The following is an 11,689-nucleotide window of genomic DNA, read 5'->3' as shown; positions in this document are numbered from 1 at the left end:
ACCTGAGCTATCCCAGTGACATACCTATTTCTTTTCTTGTCCATCCTGGTCACTCTCAATGAAAATCTCTGCTTCCTCCCCCTTTTTTAGCACCATCATCTCCAATAATGATATAGTAACAATAGTTATTACTGTTGTTGTTGTTGTCATTATTACTATTATTATTAGTGGCACTAATAGTAAAACTAGTAATACTATTAAAACTAGTACACACACACAGTGGCGGTCCTAGCCTGTTTGGCGCCCTGGGCGAACACTCCCTCTGGCGCCCCCCCTCCCCACACACACACACAAAACATGTTAAGGATTGTACATTAACATAAAACTGTTGTCCACACACACATATGAAGAGAGAGAGAGAGAGAGAGAGAGAGAGAGTATGCATAGTATGCAAACGGCTACCAAACAGCCATCATAATTCGTCATACAATGAGAACAGGACAAATCAACAATTGACAATGACTAATTAATATTAAAATCTGTAACATAATGTATTGTTTGGAGTTTAGTCTGTTACTGTTACTATTTTTACCATTTCTTCTTGGGGCAACTGTAACCCACATTATTTCCTTAGGGATTAATAAAGTATTCTGATTCTGATTGTTTCAGGATGACCTGCCATTATCCAATCACACATCTGCTTATCTGTATCTTTTGTTCGTTTCTTCTCCTCTTCTTTTCTCTTTTTTCTAAACTGAGCACCTGATGACTTTGAACTTTTCTTGTCCATCTTCCATTGGTTTTAATTTTGCACTCCAGTATCAACACCCATCCCCCAACCAGAGGATCACCACAACATAACCTAATAGACCTACACCTTAGTTCACAGATTAACTTTGTCTAGGGTGTATTTCTGGGATTTCACACAACCCAGGATTCAAATCATGAATACATAATGGGCTTGGATTTACAACATTATGAATGAAATGTGCTCTATTTGGAAGCAGTAGGTCTCCCTCCCCTTTCGACGGGTTATGTGTGAGACTTTAAATCATCAAACTGTAAATTGTAAATTTTAAATTGTTATTGATCCCTTTACCCCGAGTCCTAAAGTATATATTTATTTTCTTGCTGTTCTTATATTTATTGTTCGTTTATTTGCACTGCTGTAACTGCAGCCTCGTCGTCTCGTCTCTCTATATACTGGACTGTATGTAGCGGAGATGACAATAAAGTTTACTTTGACTTCAGCAGCGCGCAGGCGCACCGAGGGCTCTCGCGCTCAGTTTTCGTGTATAGAATTTCGAAAAAACATCGTGCAAATTATAAGTCTGTATCATAATGTCCGGTGTTTTCGTGTTTGTTGTTTTGTTTTTATTTTGTTTTATTTTGCGAGTTGGTTATTAGATGCTGCTCCAGCCAGCCAGAGAATCCCCCCGCCGCCCGCCCTCTCCTCCCTGTGCCGCAGCAGCAGGCGCACCTCGCAAACGGAGGGCGCCCTTACTCCCAGCAAATGGGCGATAGAAAACCGATCGGTGCCTATGACATTCCCAATATGCGCTGGCTGCCGTCGGGCAGCATGAGTACGAGCAATTTTTTTTTTTTTTTTTTTGCCGATGCCCGTGATGCCGCCCCCCATCACGATGCCGCCCCGGGCAACCGCCCGTGTCGCCCGTATCTAAAACCGCTACTGCACATGTAACCCAGTGTTAATTTGCTTATCTGAGATTGTGTGATATTCAGTATATATGTATATATCTGTATTGGGTGTTCAGTTATAAAATGTTCTTTAATGATTTTGAGTTTTTTTTATTGCTATTGGTTTGCGGCTGCTTTACGACAGTCGACTGTGATAGTACATCCTAGCGGGAGGGGCTATGAGCTCACATGGCTTGTAGCTGTGCCAGAGAGCAAGCTTGGGTGAGCTAGTGGGGAATATCTCCTTCTGCAGTAGCCTTAAAAAAAAGGACTATTGTTCGTTCTCCTGCCAGGTAAAAATCTGTTTCATATGTATATTGTACTATTCCATGTGTTATCATGTGTTTGCTATGATGTGATGTGTAGTAATGGTTATTAAGGTGCTAATCGCTAATCGGGGATAAGCTAGCAAGCTCGACAATTAGCCGCCATGCTAAGCGGACTTTGGTAGCCAAGTTCATATGTCACTGTGGGGTTATGAGCTCACATGGCTTGTAGCTGTGCCAGAGAGCAAGCTTGGGTGAGCTAGCGGGGAATATCTCCTTCTGCAGTAGCCTTAAAAAAGGACTATTGTTCGTTCTCCTGCCAGACGCCTCGCTGCTGTGCTGCCTTACTGCTGCGCTGCCTCGCTGCTGTACTGCCTTACTGCTGTGCTGCCTCGTTGTCGAGCTGTCTCGCGGGTGCCATTAAGGATCGGCAGCTGCCATTCATTCATCCATCCGGACCTCGATTATTTGGACCGAAGTACTCACACACACGCCCGCACTCAGTGCCATACACTCTCTTTATTTTGCTGGCCAGCTAACACCATTGTTTTATTTTCTTGTTGCATTCGCAAAGACTATCCAAAGACATTTTGGTTATTGTCAAATAGACACTCTCTGATTGCAGACTGAGGAGGTTGTGGTGTTACAACCCCAGGACTGAGAAAAAAGACTCTTTACACAATATATTCACTTGCCACCTGGTTAGAAGTGGCCATTGATGAAAATATATTTTACTTCCTCTTGTCTTTGTTTGTATTGTATCCCAGGGAAGTTCTAAGTTGTTCAGGTTGGAACATTTGTACTTAGAGTCGGTTAAGTTTCCTTTGGTGTATCAGTATCGAGCTGATGTTTATGAGTGTATGTTAAGGACGGATGTGCTCCAGTCCATCAAAACTTTAAAGTGCTGGACACCGATGGTAAATTGCCATCAGACCCTAAATAAATTGTCCTCTGCTGTTATCCATATTGCTTCACTCATTCTTTGGTGAGTAGACGTATTGGTTACAACTAAAAGTAGTAGGAAAAATTGGCGCCCGAACAGGGACTGGAGCGCATCACTAACTTAATCCTGAAGCACATGCACAGACATATGTGAATTCATCTACTGCTTTGCAGAGAGAAACAATGGAGTTTTGTGACAGGTATGGTTTTGATCCAGAGTACACTGTTTTGTTAAAAGGGGTTAAAGCCAAGATTAAACTACCAGGGGTGCAAAGAGCATTCGCTTTGCTGGATCACGTTGTCAAAATTCAACAAATAGATACTCTCCCTGACACTATTTTATGTCAATTCACCAAGTCCATTACCCCAATGCTCTTAGATGGCGAACATTCAGCAGATGGGGAGTGTTGGGAGGTTATTCAGATAGATGAGTACTGTCCTCAGGGACCTGACAGTTTTCACCTGACGCATGATGTGGTCCCCCTTGCTCGAGCAATTGATGATGTGACTGCTAGTTTCAGAGAACAAGTAAACGAACTGGCATTAGCATATAATGTGAGCCCCATGACTTTAAATCAGGCTGCAGTGAGCCACATGTGTGGGAAAAATGATACATATAAGGGGTTAGCTACCTCAACTCCTGCCTTGGGAGTTAAAACTCAGTCCACACCCGGTCCCAGGTCAACTGCCGCCTGTGATGATAGCCATGCGCCCAAGGCTAAACAGGCACTTGATGCGGACTCCCTGCTTGTTGATCCTGTGCCAGCGGAGGTTCAGAGAGTCATTGTGGAGCACATTGTAAAACATGACTCGCCCATGCACACTCCCTCTGCTTTTGAGTTCCGCTCATTTTCTGGAAACTCTCCAAAACCCCCTAATGAGGTAGAGTACAGGGTATGGCGACTTAGAGCTAAACAGGTGCTAAATGACTCTGCCCTTTCTGAAGGGCAGCAGCGCCGTGTTTTCCTCGATAGCTTGGCTAGCCCTGCTTTGAATGTGGCCCTTTCTATTGGGTCTCAAGCACCACCAAAAGACTACCTCGATGAGCTCGACAAGGCTTATGGCAATGTCACTGGAGGTGAAGAACTGTATATCCAGTACCTAGAGACTCATCAGAATAGTGGAGAAAAGGCATCTGATTACTTGCGCCGACTCCAGACGTTGCTGCAGGAGGTAGTTGACGGTAATGGCATACCTAGAAGTGATTTTGATGTTCAGCTACTAAAGCAGTTCCTCAGAGGTTGCTGGGATGACTCTCTAATTGCCACTCTGCATCTAAAAGAAATAGTGGGATCTGCACATCATGTTATTCCCACTTTCTCAGAGCTGCTTTTTAAAATCAGAACTTATGAGAAAGAGAGTCAATTAAAAGAAATGCGCAGGAGACGTTACATGGGCGGCACCTCAACTAAAGTGCAGGCTCGAACCCTTGTAGCCACAGATGACTGCAGGCCTTCTGGCACACCTCCCACAGCTCTGGATGCTTGTACCAGAGAGCAACTGGAGGAGAGAATCAGACAGCTAGAAGCAGAGCTAATGAACAGCTCATCTGCAGCAAATTCTCAATCTCCCAAAAGTGATAAAACTAGGCAGAAGCTATCGCACAGGACCAAAATCCACAATCCAGCTCCACCAACTCCTGCTAGGCTACCTGGTGATCATAAAAGGGTTGGGAAATTTTGCTATAATTGTGGGGAGGATTCACATATGCTGCCACAATGTTCAAACCCCACCAATGTCATATTAGTGCAAAAGAAATTGTGTGAAAGGCACAGTGCTGGGCAAAGCCAGTGTTCAATGGCTCAACGACAGAATGGTCCACAGTCCAACTTGCCTTTAAACCAGTAGGAGCTCCTGCTGTGGAACGAGCAGGAGCTGATGGTCAGACTAGTTCCAAGCCTTCAAGCCAGTGCATGTACGGAGCCCCAGCTCCAACAGTGCCTTCCCAGTTTCCCCAGGGTCTAATTGGGGAGCCTTGTGATGGTTTAGCATGGTTAGATCGAGTTCAGTGTCGGTGTTTAATTGATACCGGGTCCCAAGTGTCAATAATATCGGAGTCATTCTATTCTCGCTATCTTTCTCATAGAGAACTGTTCTCTATAAAAGAGGTACTAGACGTCGAAGGTGCGGCTGGACAAAAGGTACCATATGTGGGGTACATTGAAGCTAAAGTTCAGTTCCCTGAAAGTGCTTGTGGCACAGACAAGTGCTTCAACATCCTAGCATTAGTTAGTCCAGATCAATCATACAATGATAAGTTTTCTCTTCTTGTGGGCACAAATGTGTTAGGTCCCATGATACAAGACTGTCAAAAAAAGGGTGGAGCAAAGTTCCTGCAGACTCTACCCATTGACACCAACTGGGTCATGGCATACACCGAATGTTTCAAGCAGGCTGACCCCCGAGCAGACGAGGTCAAAGCCCTCCGTGTTGCACTCTCCAGCAAGGTACCGGTGCATTTGAAACCAGGTGAGGTGTATACTTTGAAAGCCATCTGCCACACTAAGCCTGGGAGCGATAAATTTCAAGCACTTGTGTGTAGCTCGGAGGACACACCCACACCAGGGGGGCTTATCATCTATGACCAAATAGTTGATGTACAACCTATGTCCCACTGTAAGTTTAAAGTTGCGGTCAAAAATGCCTCTCGGCGGGGCATCACACTGTATCCTGGGACAGCTTTTGCTGAGTGCTCCCCCATTGATTGGGCAGTTCCCGTTGCACTCTCTGATCTGAACCCCCAGCCCAAAGATGCTCCTTTGCAGGCACATTCCCTGCTAGCTTCTCACAGCGAAGACAGTAGCCAATCTGCTGTGCCTCTTGGCCTTGATTTTGGGGACAGCCCGATATCGCCACAATATAAAGAGCGCATACAGGCTAGAATTGCCAAAGAAGCATCAAACGCTTTTTCAAAACATGATCTTGACGTTGGTATTGTGACTGGGGTCACTCATCGCATCGAGCTGGAACCTCATGTCCCATTCAAAGAGCGGACAAGACGCGTTTCACTCGCTGATTTCAATGACTTGAAAAGACACCTCCAAGACCTTTTGGCAGCAGGCATTATAGAGGAGTCACATAGCCCCTATGCCTCTCCAGTAGTGCTTGTTAGGAAAAAGAATGGGGAACTGCGAATGGTTGTAGATTATCGGAGACTAAACAACCTCACCAAAAAGGACGCTTATCCATTGCCTCGTATAGAGGAGACATTCACTCTGCTCTCTGGTTCAAAATGGTTCACGGTTTTAGATCTCAAGAGCGGGTACTATCAGCTTGAAGTTGAGCCATGTGATCGACCTAAGACAGCATTCACAACGCCGTTTGGAACATGGCAATTTCGGAGGATGCCTCAAGGCTTGACTAACTCCCCTGCCACATTTCAACGGACCATGGAGAAAGTGATGGAGGGAATTAACCTCCAGGAGGTTGTTGCATTTCTAGATGACCTCATAATCTTCTCGAACTCACTGGAAGAGCATGAAGAGCGGGTGATGAAGGTCCTTAAGCGCATTGCTGAGTTTGGTCTGAAGTTATCCCCTTCTAAATGCAAGTTCTTCCAAACCTCCGTGAAATATCTGGGGCATGTAATATCTGCCCAGGGGATCCAGCCTGACCCAGACAAAATTGCTGCTGTGAAAGACTGGCCATGCCCACAAACTGCCAAAGAGCTTCGGTCATTTCTAGGTTTCACGGGGTATTACAGGCGGTTTGTGAGGGATTATTCTTGCATTGTCAGGCCGCTCAATGACTTGTTAAAGGGAGAATTAGCCCCCAGGCATAAAGGCCAAAAACACTGGCCACGAACAAAGTCACCCTCACTTGGGGGAAAATGGACCCCTGCCTGCCAGACTGCTTTTGACCTTATTGTTGAAAAACTGATTTCAGCACCTGTTCTGGCTTTCGCCAACTGGCAGCTCCCATACGTACTACACACAGATGCCAGTATGTCAGGCCTGGAGGCAGCACTTTATCAGGTTCAAGATGGCCAGACTCGAGTGGTAGCTTATGCTAGTCGTGGCCTCTCCAAAAGCGAAAAGAATTACCCGGTACATAAATTAGAATTTCTCGCCCTCAAGTGGGCAGTAAGTGAGAAGTTCCATGATTATTTGTATGGGGCTAATTTCAAGGTGCTGACTGATAACAACCCTTTGACATATGTGTTGACCAGTGCGAAGCTTGATGCTACAAGTCACAGATGGCTTGCTGCTCTGTCACTTTACAACTTTGACATACATTACAAATCTGGTCAACATAACACTGACGCTGACGGGCTCTCTAGGAGGCCTCATGGACCCTCAGAGGAGGACGAGGAGTCCCTGGAGACAGACAGAAAAATCTCCAGCATGCTGGAATGTGCTAGCTTGTCCCCTGAGGAGTTTAAAGTTCTCGATGGGGAGGCAATGAGTACTGTGTGTAAGCGTCATAGTGTCAATGTCAACACGATCTTAGGTGACGGCACACAGACAGTCGACACTGTAATCCCTGCCGTGGAAACACTCTTGTGCAATGACAGTGCGGTTCCTGATGACCTTGAGGATCCGGTCCCCATACCTGGCCAATCAGCTCTACCAGGAATGTCTATGGCGGACTGGTATCAGTTACAGAGAAATGATAGCTCTTTAGCCCGCGTCATAGGCATTCTAGAGACTGGGGATGAGACTTTTGACAGAAGGTCTGAGGAACCTGAGGTGGTTCTGTTTTTACGGGAGAAATCCAAGTTATGTCTAGTTGAGGGAGTACTATACCGCAAAGTTTTCGATCAAAAGGGGGAGGCCTTCCATCAACTTGTCATTCCTGATAGCCACAGAGAGAGAGCCTTCCAAGGAGTTCATGACGAGACAGGCCACATGGGTATTGAGAGAACCTTAGAACTGGCCAGAGCGAGGTTTTACTGGCCAAAAAATGGCTAGCTACATTGAGAACAAATGTAAAACATGTGAGAGGTGTGTAAGGCGAAAAGGCACGAGTGCAGAAAGCTTCCAAACTTGTCAACATCAAAGTCAGTGGTCCCCTTGAATTAGTTTGCATAGACTTTCTGACAATAGAACCCGATTCGAGAGACACCAGGAACATCCTAGTACTGACTGATCATTTTACAAAATATGCACAGGCATATCCCACGAGAGATCAGACAGCGAAAACGGTGTCCACAGTTTTGTGGGAGAACTTCATCAGTCACTACGGGTTTCCTCGCAGGATCCATAGTGATCAAGGTGCTTGTTTCGAATCGGAAATAGTGGCAGAGCTTTGTAAACTAGCAGGGATTACAAAGTCCCGTACAACACCCTACCATCCACGTGGAAATCCGGTGGAAAGATTCAACAGGACTCTGTTGGACCTCCTCGGGACTCTGGAGGATAAGAAAAAAGAGGAGTGGAGGAAGTATGTTCGCCCCCTTGTACATGCTTATAACTGTACAAAACATGACGCAACTGGAGAAGCGCCCTTCCTTCTGATGTTTGGTAGAGAGCCACGCCTTCCGATTGACCTCTGTTTTGGACTTAGTCCACGTGGCCACAGCACCAGAACACATATCCAGTATGTACGAGAACTAAAGAGTAGGCTGAAGTATGCATACGACCTAGCCTCAAGAAATGCTGAGAAGAGACAATTGTTGAACAAAAGACGCTGGGATGCTAAGGTTACTGCCCTTCCATTGGAAGTGGGTGACAGAGTCCTGGTAAGGAATCTGAGCCTCAGAAAGAAACACAAAATCTCTGATAAGTGGGAGCCTATTGTGCACATCGTTGTTAAGCAGCCGGATGAGTCTATCCCAGTTTATGTGATTAGACCAGAGGATGCAGAGGGCAGAGAGCGAGTTCTGCATCGTGACATGCTTCTTCCCTGTGGGTTCCTACCAGTTAACCTGCAATGTGACAGTCAGGATGTGCTAATCAGTTCGGTTCAACCTCTCATGAGAGCGGATGCAGGGAGCAACACAGAAGAAACTCAGCTGGAGGAGGACTTTGAGCAAGACGAGGAAATAAACTTAACATCCAGCCAATTTCCTGACAATGACTTGTTGGCGGAACAAAGGAATGTTCTGGGAGAACAGGAGGCGTCCCAGCCACAGTATCCTCTGAATCCTGGGGCACCTGAATTCATTCTAGATCTGACAGGATCGGAGACAGCAAACGCTGAGGAGGTGCTCAGCCCAGCCCCGACATGTGGTAGGCCACAAAGGAGGAGAGTGCCACCAGCTTACCTCAGTGACTATCAGGTCGGCTACAAAGTCGATTGTAAGCATCACAGTTTCAATGCGCCGATGACACTTGCATTGCTCGATAACTTTTTGATGTCATTACAGCAACAGATTGCCGGGTTAGTGCACTCTCTGTCAGGTGATAGTGACGGGGACGTCACACTTTAAGCAGGGGTGGATGTAACCCAGTGTTAATTTGCTTATCTGAGATTGTGTGATATTCAGTATATATGTATATATCTGTATTGGGTGTTCAGTTATAAAATGTTCTTTAATGATTTTGAGTTTTTTTTATTGCTATTGGTTTGCGGCTGCTTTACGACAGTCGACTGTGATAGTACATCCTAGCGGGAGGGGCTATGAGCTCACATGGCTTGTAGCTGTGCCAGAGAGCAAGCTTGGGTGAGCTAGTGGGGAATATCTCCTTCTGCAGTAGCCTTAAAAAAAAAGGACTATTGTTCGTTCTCCTGCCAGGTAAAAATCTGTTTCATATGTATATTGTACTATTCCATGTGTTATCATGTGTTTGCTATGATGTGATGTGTAGTAATGGTTATTAAGGTGCTAATCGCTAATCGGGGATAAGCTAGCAAGCTCGACAATTAGCCGCCATGCTAAGCGGACTTTGGTAGCCAAGTTCATATGTCACTGTGGGGTTATGAGCTCACATGGCTTGTAGCTGTGCCAGAGAGCAAGCTTGGGTGAGCTAGCGGGGAATATCTCCTTCTGCAGTAGCCTTAAAAAAGGACTATTGTTCGTTCTCCTGCCAGACGCCTCGCTGCTGTGCTGCCTTACTGCTGCGCTGCCTCGCTGCTGTACTGCCTTACTGCTGTGCTGCCTCGTTGTCGGGCTGTCTCGCGGGTGCCATTAAGGATCGGCAGCTGCCATTCATTCATCCATCCGGACCTCGATTATTTGGACCGAAGTACTCACACACACGCCCGCACTCAGTGCCATACACTCTCTTTATTTTGCTGGCCAGCTAACACCATTGTTTTATTTTCTTGTTGCATTCGCAAAGACTATCCAAAGACATTTTGGTTATTGTCAAATAGACACTCTCTGATTGCAGACTGAGGAGGTTGTGGTGTTACAACCCCAGGACTGAGAAAAAAGACTCTTTACACAATATATTCACTTGCCACCTGGTTAGAAGTGGCCATTGATGAAAATATATTTTACTTCCTCTTGTCTTTGTTTGTATTGTATCCCAGGGAAGTTCTAAGTTGTTCAGGTTGGAACATTTGTACTTAGAGTCGGTTAAGTTTCCTTTGGTGTATCAGTATCGAGCTGATGTTTATGAGTGTATGTTAAGGACGGATGTGCTCCAGTCCATCAAAACTTTAAAGTGCTGGACACCGATGGTAAATTGCCATCAGACCCTAAATAAATTGTCCTCTGCTGTTATCCATATTGCTTCACTCATTCTTTGGTGAGTAGACGTATTGGTTACACGCACGCACGCACACACGCACACACACGCTCGCACACACACGCACACGCACACACACACACACACACACACACGTGTGCTGCCCATACATATTCATGTATGGCACAATACTAATAATAATAATAATAATAATGTCAATTTCAAGAAACATCATATGACAAACATTTTCTTTACTTGATTATATTTGAATGAAAATAGTTAAATCCTTAAGTGGGACTGATGTTTACAGGCTTCAGTTGGTAAAATCTGAGCTCTACCATCACTTCTTCCACTGCGGATGGGATTAATCAACATGGACACACAAAGTGAACTAATCCTGCTCTATAACCGTTTATGAAACAAAGTAATCAGTAAACCAAAAGATTTTCTTATTGTCGTGAGCATTGTTTAAAACATTATCCTGCAATTACGAAATTAGTCTAGGAGGCATCAATTTGCATCCATCACTTTCATGTATTGCAGTCAACGCGGGACATGCAGCCCGATTTGTGGATGAATTATTATATAATAGCCCTCCGTTGCCCTAACAGAGGACTATGTTAAGGATCAGCTTTAGGGCTGATCATTAACATCAGTGAATGCATCACTTGTACCGTGGTCCCTTTTAAAACTGGATCTTAGTACATGGGGCGGACAAAGAAAACTCAAATTTCACGTCTGTCCACGGTCTATAATCCGTTTAAATAAATTTCGCTGTCAACGTGACTAAGACATCCCGGAAATATCGACGTGTGCTTTCAAAACAAAAGCATGATAAGGTCCAAATCACAGATTTGGGTTAAAAGCTTCAAAAAGTATTATTTCTGGTAAGGTGTGATAATACATGGGAAATACAAATAAATAACTAATGTGGCATCGTGATTAGGAAACGTTCACCTTTCAGTTCTGATCAATTTAAAATAATGCTTCGATTATTTAGTTAATCATGATGAATCTGCAATAATGTGTTTCAACAGCTTTCTTAGTAGAATACAACATGCCAAAACAGTCAAAAATATTTAGAGATAGCCCATTTTATCTATTGTTAATCAAACAGGCTCTCTGGAACGGGTGTAAGACTCGCTGAATGAATTAAAGGACTGGTATAAATAAAATGTAGTGAATGACTGAAAAGTTACTTCTTGACTTCGCCAAGAGAAGTTTAATTTCTATGGCAAAGGTGCAGACACAATGTTGCCAAGAATATCC

General features: G+C 44.8%; 1 protein-coding gene across 1 annotated transcript in view; it reads left to right on the top strand.

Moving 5' to 3' along the window:
* The window catches only part of LOC116326478 (1-phosphatidylinositol 4,5-bisphosphate phosphodiesterase delta-3-A-like), a 65,953-nt gene that overhangs the window by 3,285 nt on the left and 50,979 nt on the right, over positions 1 to 11,689 (top strand). The gene's annotated exons all lie outside the window — the stretch shown is intronic.

The sequence above is a fragment of the Oreochromis aureus genome, linkage group 8 (genome assembly GCF_013358895.1).
Source record: "Oreochromis aureus strain Israel breed Guangdong linkage group 8, ZZ_aureus, whole genome shotgun sequence".
NCBI lineage: Eukaryota > Metazoa > Chordata > Actinopteri > Cichliformes > Cichlidae > Oreochromis > Oreochromis aureus.
The sequence above is the reverse complement of the archived record's forward strand: the minus strand, read 5'-3'. Positions and strand labels throughout refer to the sequence as shown.